The sequence below is a fragment of the Schistocerca cancellata genome, chromosome 2 (genome assembly GCF_023864275.1).
Source record: "Schistocerca cancellata isolate TAMUIC-IGC-003103 chromosome 2, iqSchCanc2.1, whole genome shotgun sequence".
NCBI classification, from domain to species: Eukaryota; Metazoa; Arthropoda; class Insecta; order Orthoptera; family Acrididae; genus Schistocerca; species Schistocerca cancellata.
The window spans coordinates 63428982-63439130 of record NC_064627.1 but is presented as its reverse complement, the minus strand read 5'-3'; positions in this window follow the sequence as shown (position 1 = coordinate 63439130).

The window sequence follows — 10149 nt, the reverse complement described above, 5'->3', positions numbered from 1 at the left end:
GGATTGAAGAGTTTTTAGCAAACAGAACACAGCATGTTGTTATCAACGGAGAGACGTCTACAGACATTAAAGTAACCTCTGGCCTGCCACAGGGGAGTGTTATGGGACCATTGCTTTTCACAATATATATAAATGACCTAGTAGATACTGCCGGAAGTTCCATGCGGCTTTTCGCGGATGATGCTATAGTATACAGAGAAGTTGCAGCATTAGAAAATTGTAGCGAAATGCAGGAAGATCTGCAGCGGATAGGCACTTGGTGCAGGGAGTGGCAACTGACCCTTAACATAGACAAATGTAATGTATTGCGAATACATAGAAAGAAGGATCCTTTATTGTATGATTATATGATAGCGGAACAAACACTGGTAGCAGTTACTTCTGTAAAATATCTGGGAGTATGCGTGCGGAACGATTTGAAGTGGAATGATCATATAAAATTAATATTTGGTAAGGCGGGTACCAGGTTGAGATTCATTGGGAGAGTCCTTAGAAAATGTAGTCCATCAACAAAGGAGGTGGCTTACAAAACACTCGTTCGACCTATACTTGAGTATTGCTCATCAGTGTGGGATCCGTACCAGATCGGGTTGACGGAGGAGATAGAGAAGATCCAAAGAAGAGCGGCGCGTTTCGTCACAGGGTTATTTGGTAACCGTGATAGCGTTACGGAGATGTTTAACAAACTCAAGTGGCAGACTCTGCAAGGGAGGCGTTCTGCATCGCGGTGTAGCTTGCTCGCCAGGTTTCGAGAGGGTGCGTTTCTGCATGAGGTATCGAATATATTGCTTCCCCCTACTTATACCTCCCGAGGAGATCACGAATGTAAAATTAGAGAGATTAGAGCGCGCACAGAGGCTTTCAGACAGTCGTTCTTCCTGCGAACCATACGCGACTGGAACAGGAAAGGGAGGTAATGACAGTGGCACGTAAAGTGCCCTCCGCCACACACCGTTGGGTGGCTTGCGGAGTGTAAATGTAGATGTAGATGTAGATGTAGATAATTACTGTACAATGCAAACATTTGGGATTACACTCGTCTAGTATGAGACGTTCCCGGGGGATCCACAGGAGGCTGAGCCGTACAGTAACCCTGGGTTCGGTGTGGCACGTCGGTGGGGTGGGTGGACTGCTGCAGCCCGTTGTGGAGTTGTGTACCACACTCAGGGCTACGGCGGGACGAATACTCTCCGTCGTTTCCATGTCCTCAGTTCATTACACAGAATACACACACTATCGCCGGACATAATGCGTGCTTAAATGAACGCAGTCTGAGATACTGATAATCAAACATTATCATTCTCGTCCGAACAGGTCAGAACACCATTTCAGAAACAACGCAAAACGAATATCAAATTGAAACGAACGCAAAATCCCCAGTCTTTTACAAAAGGTCGGAATGGACTGTGGATTTCAATGCGAGATGCTTATTGTAATTTCCACAACGAAACTGTGTCTCGAAACCTGGCAGAAAGATTCTGATCGTAAGTAAAATATGCTAGCGGCAAGACACAATAAGTGCCTTTTCTGACGATAACAATGGAAATACTATCGACGACAGTGCTGCGAAAGCAGAGTTATTAATCACAGCATTTCGAAAGTCCTTCACGAAATGGTTCAAATGGCTCTGAGCACTATGGGACTTAACATCTATGGTCATCAGTCCCCTAGAACTTAGAATTACTTAAACCTAACTAACCTAAGGACATCACACAACACCCAGTCATCTCCTTCACCAAAGAAGACGAAGTAAATATCATAGAATTCGGGTCAAGAACAACTGTGAATATAAGTAACTTAGAAGTAGATATTCTCGGAGTAGTGAAGCAATTTGAATCACTTAACAAAAGCAAGTCTTCTGATCCGGACTCTATACCAATTAGGTTCCTTTCAGAGTACGCTGATGGAATAGCTCCATATTTACCGATCGTATTAAACCGATCGCTCGACGAAAGATTCTTATACAAAGACTAGAACGTTGCACAGGACAGGCCAATATTCAACAGAGGTAGCAGGAGTAATCAACTAAACTACTGGCACATATGATTAACGTCGATATGCAGGAGGATTTTGGAAGATATATCGACTTCCAATGTTATGAATTACCTCGAAGAAAACGGTCTATTGACACACAGTCAAGACGGATTTAGAAAATATTGTTCTTGTGAAACACAGCTAACTCCTTACACACACGAAGTGTTGCGTGTTATTGAAAAGAGATTCCAAATTGATTCCGCAATTCCAGATTTCCGGAAGGCTTTTGACACTGTAACACACAAGTGAGTAGTAGTGAAGTTTCCTGCTTACGGAATATCTGAATTCGTGATTGCCTGTCAGAGAGGCCACAGTTCGTAGTAACTGACGGAAAGTCATCGAATAAAACAAAAGTGATTTCTTGCGTTCCCCAAGGCAGTGTTGTGGGCCCTCTGCCGTTCCTTATCAATACTGGCGATTTAGGAGACAATCTGAGCAGCCATCTTAAGTTGTTTGGAGATGACGCCGTCGTTTATCTTCTAATAAACTCATTCATAAGATCAAAACAAATTGCAAAAGACTTATAAAAGATGAATGGTGCGAAAACTGGCAGTTGACCATAAATAATGAAAAGTGTGAGGTCACCCACATCAGGAATCCTTTTAAGTTCAGTTTCACGATAAATCAGTCAGATCTAAAGGCCGTAAATTCAACGAAATACCTAGGAATTACCATTACAAACAAGTTAAATTGGAAAGAGCACACAGAAAATGTTGTGGGGAAGGCAAACCAAAAAACTGCGTCTTATTGGCAGAACATTTAGAAGGTGTAACAGATCTACTATCCGGCCGGTGTGGCCGTGCGGTTCTAGGCGCTTCAGTCTGGAACCGCGTGACCGCTACGGTCGCAGGTTCCAATCCTGCCTCGGGCATGGATGTGTGTGATGTCCTTAGGTTAGTTAGGTTTAATTAGTTCTAAGTTCTAGGTGACTGATGACCTCAGAAGTTAAGTCGCATAGTGCTCAGAGCCATTTGAACCATTTTTAGATCTACTAAAGAGAGTGCCTAGACTCTGCTTGTCCGTTCCCTTTTGGAGTACTGCATCGCGGTCTGGGATCCTTAGCAGATAGGATTAACGGATTAAATGGACATAGCTCAAAGAAGAGCAGTACTTCTTGTACTATCTCGAAACAGGGGACAGAGTATCGCTGACTCGATACAGGTTTTGGGGTGGACCTAATGAAAACGCGTTTTTCGTTGCGGCGGAATCTTCTCAAGATATTTCAATCACCAGCTTTCTACTCAGAATGGGAAAATACTTTGTTGACGCCGACCTACATTGAGTGAAACGATCATCATAATAAAATAAAGGAAGTCAGAGGTCTCATAGAATGATATACACTCCTGGAAATGGAAAAAAGAACACATTGACACGGGTGTGTCAGACCCACCATACTTGCTCCGGACACTGCGAGAGGGCTGTACAAGCAATGATCACACGCACGCCACAGCGGACACACCAGGAACCGCGGTGTTGGCCGTCGAATGGCGCTAGCTGCGCAGCATTTGTGCACCGCCGCCGTCAGTGTCAGCCAGTTTGCCGTGGCATACGGAGCTCCATCGCAGTCTTTAACACTGGTAGCATGCCGCGACAGCGTGGACGTGAACCGTATGTGCAGCTGACGGACTTTGAGCGATGGCGTATAGTGGGCATGCGGGAGGCCGGGTGGACGTACCGCCGAATTGCTCAACACGTGGGGCGTGAGATCTCCACAGTACATCGATGTTGTCGCCAGTGGTCGGCGGAAGGTGCACGTGCCCGTCGACCTGGGACCGGACCGCAGCGACGCACGGATGCACGCCAAGACCGTAGGATCCTACGCAGTGCCGTAGGGGACCGCACCGCCACTTCCCAGCAAATTAGGGACACTGTTGCTCCTGGGGTATCGGCGAGGACCATTCGCAACCGTCTCCATGAAGCTGGGCTACGGTCCCGCACACCGTTAGGCCGTCTTCCGCTCACGCCCCAACATCGTGCAGCCCGCCTCCAGTGGTGTCGCGACAGGCGTGAATGGAGGGACGAATGGAGACGTGTCGTCTTCAGCGATGAGAGTCGCTTCTGCCTTGGTGCCAATGATGGTCGTATGCGTGTTTGGCGCCGTGCAGGTGAGCGCCACAATCAGGACTGCATACGACCGAGGCACACAGGGCCAACACCCGGCATCATGGTGTGGGGAGCGATCTCCTACACTGGCCGTACACCACTGGTGATCGCCGAGGGGACACTGAATAGTGCACGGTACATCCAAACCGTCATCGAACCCATCGTTCTACCATTCCTAGACCGGCAAGGGAACTTGCTGTTCCAACAGGACAATACACGTCCGCATGTATCCCGTGCCACCCAACGTGCACTAGAAGGTGTAAGTCAACTACCCTGGCCAGCAAGATCTCCGGATCTGTCCCCCATTGAGCATGTTTGGGACTGGATGAAGCGTCGTCTCACGCGGTCTGCACGTCCAGCACGAACGCTGGTCCAACTGAGGCGCCAGGTGGAAATGGCATGGCAAGCCGTTCCACAGGACTACATCCAGCATCTCTACGATCGTCTCCATGGGAGAATAGCAGCCTGCATTGCTGCGAAAGGTGGATATACACTGTACTAGTGCCGACATTGTGCATGCTCTGTTGCCTGTGTCTATGTGCCTGTGGTTGTGTCAGTGTGATCATGTGATGTATCTGACCCCAGGAATGTGTCAATAAAGTTTCTCCTTCCTGGGACAATGAATTCACGGTGTTCTTATTTCAATTTCCAGGAGTGTAGGTGTTCGTTTTCTCCGCCTGCTATTCGAGACGTGAATAATAGGTAATTATTGTGAAAGTGGTTCCATGAAACCTCTGCCAGGTACTTAAGGGTGATTTGCAGACTATCCATGTAGATGTAGAGAGAGGTATTGCATCAACAATCATCCAGAAGTGGTAGAGGAATGGAACGCCCTACCACAATTGCCCTACACATTACCAAACTTGTGGCAATCAGGGGAGCACATTGCAGAGGATGCATTGTTGTCCATGGTGGTCACACGCACTGTTAAAAACCATGCCCGCCTTTTATAATCATAAATCACGGTCACTTCGGTGTAATCACTGTCTGTAAATAAAAATGTCCATTCTGTTCGTCTCATCTCATATTTCTGTCAGTCATTTTCCGCACTACACTGTAGTTCTTCTACGTATGGTACATGTTTCATCGAGTCACTTTACTTGTAGTGGAACATCATGTGGAAGTTACTTTCGTCCTTTGCATTGTATTTACTCGTACTGTCTTCGGTGATTCGCCCTGTGTAGTAACCGCCTGGCTTGCTATTAGTGGAGCGTGACACGTAGGACCACACGAACATATTCGACTGCAGGAACCGAACCGTGAGCTGCCAGATGGGCTCGACTGGTATTTGAATCGTGACAGAAGCGTTCAGTTAACGCTGTCTCACGTTTATCTCCAAGTCTCGCCTCAGTGTACTATGGAACATACAGGGTGATTCAAAAAGAATACCACAACTTTAGGAATTTAAAACTCTGCAACGACACAAGGCAGAGCTAAGCACTCTCTGTCGGCGAATTAAGGGAGCTATGAAGTTTCATTTAGTTGTACATTTGTTCGCTTGAGGCGCTGTTGACTAGGCGTCAGCGTCAGTTGATGCTAAGATGGCGACCGCTCAACAGAAAGCTTTTTGTGTTATTGAGTACGGCAGAAGTGAATCGATGACAGTTGTTCAGTGTGCATTTCGAACGAAGTATGGTGTTAAACCTCCTGATAGGTGGTGTATTAAACGTTGGTATAAACAGTTTACAGAGAATGGGTGTTTGTGCAAAGGGAAAAGTTCTGGACGGCCGAGAACGAGTGATGAAAATGTAGCACGCATCCAGCAAGCATTTGTTCGCAGCCCAGGAAAATCGACTCGCAGAGTTAGCAGAGAGCTGCAAATTCCACAGTCAACTGTATGGAGAGTCCTACGAAAAAGGTTAGTTATGAAACCTGAACGTCAACTACCCGAGGCGATGGATCGGCCGCCAGGCAGCCCGTGACAGAGCACTTCATCACTGGCCTCCAAGAAGCCCTGATCTTACCCCTGCGATTTTTTCTTATGGGGGTATGTTAAGGATATGGTGTTTCGGCCACCACTCCCAGCCACCATTGATGGTTTGAAACGAGAAATAACAGCAGCTATCCAAACTGTTATGCCTGATATGCTACAGAGAGTGTGGAACGAGTTGGAGTATCGGGTTGATATTGCTCGAGTGTCTGGAGGAGGCCATATTGAACATCTCTGAACTTGTTTTTGAGTGAAAAAAACCTTTTTAAATACTCTTTGTAATGATGTATAATAGAAGGTCATATTATGTTTCTTTCATTAAATACACATTTTTAAAGTTGTGGTATCCTTTTTGAATCACCCTGTATAATGATATGGTGGTCCGTTCCCCAAATGTATAAATGACGTATAATATTTCATAACCGTCGACGAGGGTACTGCCTCCATGTTCCATTGTCCCTCCTCTTTATGGCCATCCCAGTTCTTAACAACTAGGCGCAATGCCGCACTGAACAACCATTCAGGGAAGTCATCCACATGTAACAGTTATGCAGTTATGAATTTCATTTTAATTTTATTTCGATGTGAAACTGTGTTAGAAGGCCATGTGTTGAGAGAATGCTTAACAACCTCAAATGTCAAGAAACCCTTTCCGAGAAACGAGCACTGGAATCCCGCTTTGCTGTCGCGGCCAAGTCCTCACCGTTGGTCCTGCCTCCCTCCATTCTATTACGAGATATGAGGTTGTGTCGTGTGGATGATTAAGTCCACCAGACAGAATATTGGTCACCCACTTAAAAGAGCAGACCAGCGGCTTTGGAGCGTTGCTTATAGTGCAGATCTGGTACCAGGCGGTGATGGAACCCTCCACCACTGAGATGTCATGGCAGTGAAGTGATGTACATGTGCCAGTCAGCTGTATGGAATCAGCGCAGCAAGATGAGTCTATGTGGAGACGTGGCAGACTATCTGAAAGGAGCAACTGTGTCTGGACTTGCCCAAGACTGTACCATGTATAAAGTTTCCTAATTTATTGATGTACCAATGGGAATCGGATTTCATGGTTGCAAGGAATGGCGTACCATCCGCTGCCATGTAACACTGCGTAAAAACAGAGGTCGTAAAAAGCTTCTAAGCAACACACACTAGAGATGTGTGTGAGTCTTTATCAGTGACAGTTTCAGACCCAAAAGCTCCGATCAGCTAAATACATGTCCGTCTCAGCTAGTTTCCCAGGGGTCATCCAGAAGGGAACCACATACAACGGTCACTTGGTGTCGGGAATCTAGCATTACGCCATTACTCTCAGTAGCGCTTGAAACTGCAAGTTCAAAATGGTTCAAATGGCTCTGAGAACTATGGGACTGAACTTCTGACGTTATCAGTCCCCTAGAACTTAGAAGTACTTAAACCTAACTAACCTAAGGACATCACACACATCCATGCCCGAGGCAGGCTTCGAACCTGCGAATGTAGCGGTCGCGCGGTTCCAGACTGTAGCGCCTAGAAACGCTCGGCCACTCCGGCCGGCGAATCTGCAAGTCTTTAGTGGCCCAAACGGCCTTTAAGGATGGGTCAAATGGTTCAATTGGACCGACGCCCCAAAGACATGTTCGACCCTTGGTGTGTGGAGGGTGGCTGTTTAATGTTTCGATTGTGTTTTTAGTACCATGAATTGGCCCACTCATTCGGGTTCTCACTAACAAGAACAAATTTGTTCATTTCCACGTTCCTGTTGACGAAGTGTTGCCTTTCCTTCCACATCTTTATGCTATGCTGGGGCCACTCCGGTCTTCCTATATGACAAAAGCCATATTCATAGAGTTGCAGGTATACGTTACTGGTCTGACTTACACTTAGGCAGCCTATGGCACCTTGACTGACTCGCTAACGCGAAAATGACTGGGATTATTTGGAGTAATAGATGAAACGTAACATTAAGTAGAGCTCTATGGTATCCAATCATCAATCAGATATTTCAGCTGTTTCCCTGAAGGAAACTGGGGATGTTCTTCATCGTCAAATTAAGAATATTATAAAAGCTAGAGGCTGCTTTACAATGAATTGGCATGATGTCTCCTCATGTGAGTTACTTTTGTCTGGTATGCTTTGATGACTGCACCGTGGAGCGTTGTGTTTATTTTGTTAATGATTATGGAATGATATGAAGGCAGAGGATGCAACCCACTGCCGCCACATAGTCTACTCCTAAGAAACAGCACCACATTTATCGCCAGGCTTAAAGTCTCCATACAGAGGCTGGACCAGCCTCAACGTCACGTGCTCCCACAATGCCGAGGCAATGCAAAGGGTTTAGTAATTCACTCCAGTATGTTGTTGCAAAGATCAGTAGTGACTACACGACTTGCCAGCCGAATAATGACCATGAAATGGTTTCCTCGACTAGAAATACGGTCAACATTTAATTTGTTTCATTTTTCATGGATCAAAAAGCACGGTAAATGGTGATGATGTGGAATGAATCATTTTGAATTCACATTGCAAATTAATTTGTAAGTATGACTACATATGTGTGTGTGTGTGTGTATGTGTGTGTGTGTGATAGTGAGTGAGTGAGTGATTCCTCCCCACACCTTTTTTACGTTACATCAATAGGAATTCTAAGAAACAGGAGATGCCATGGAGAAATATTTCCAGTTTGTTTTCAAATTTGCCTTTACTGTCTGTCGGACATTTTATGTCACTGGGTAAGTGATCAAAAGTTTTAGTTGCAGCACTGTGCACGCCTTTTTGTACTAAACATAACCTTAATGTGGAGTAATGAATTTCATTTGTCCTTATACTATTGAAATTATGTACAGCATTATTCCTTTTGGGCTGTAGTGAATTATTTACAACAAAGTTAATGAGGGAATAAAAATACTGCGAAGCAGTTGTCAGAAAGCCAAACCTCTTAAACAGATGTCGTGGATGAGCCCCACGTATTATTCTTACAGATCGTTTTTGAATAATGAAGATTTACAATTTTTGTTGAAGGTGACCTACCGCAGAAAATTATTGCGTATGACATTATTGAATGAAAACATGCAAAATTTGTCAACTTACTGATTTGTCTTTCTCCAAGATCTGCAATGATTCTAAATGCAAATTTGTCTGTACTAAGATGTTTTAGGACTTCCAAAACCTGCTGTTTCCATTTTAATACAGTGAAGTGCCATCGAACTGAGAGGTACTAGTCCCTTCAACCACGGAAGTAGCTTCACAAGAAATTTCATTGTGTTACAGTGCAGCGTTTTTGTACGTTGTATGGTATCATACCATACTGCGTGGCTTGGCTCTATTGCATCATGTTCGCTAGGTATGCGCCTGGTTAATTTTTCTTTTGTCTGACTCTTGGTATCAAGACCTGCATGATGAATATGTTTGTTTTACACGTCCGAATATGAATACTACAAACGTTATAGGACATAAAGAGGTCTGAAGGAAAGAAGGACCACTGACTTCGAAAGACCTCTCTAAACACTCAGTGACATGCTGTGCACAGCATTGACAACGTGTTGTGATGGCTTTGTGAACACGTGCAGCGCTGCAGAGATCCTCATTATGGCAAGTGTTTCTTAGCTGTTTGCGAGACACGTTCGAGTTGGCATCTCAGTCAGCTTTGCATCCAGCTGCGTCGACGAATTCAACGGCAGATATTGTCAGGGAAGGGCTGAGGGCGGGGTACGAAGCATCTTGTTAGGGGACACTTGTCACGCCCACGTGAACACGACAAACAACCATTAGAATACGCTCACGTTTCGGCCGAGAGGGGCCTCACCTGTGATTGGTCGTTATGGCCAAGGACGTACACAACAAGCAACATTACGTCAGCGTGCGGGAGCATTAATGGCTGAGCAAATGTGTCAATTACGGGCATGCATTAATATTAACTGGGCGCAGAGCCGAATTTCCATTTTTATCTCTTCGACAGGTGCTTTAGAAACGAAGTCACACGCTCGCTGTCTCAAGTCGCTGTACCAGCAGAAACTGTGAATACTGTTTGCTTTAAAGACTGTACAGGGTGAATCGTCTACAACTTGTACAGCAGATATTATGGAAATGGTAAGTGCTATTGATGT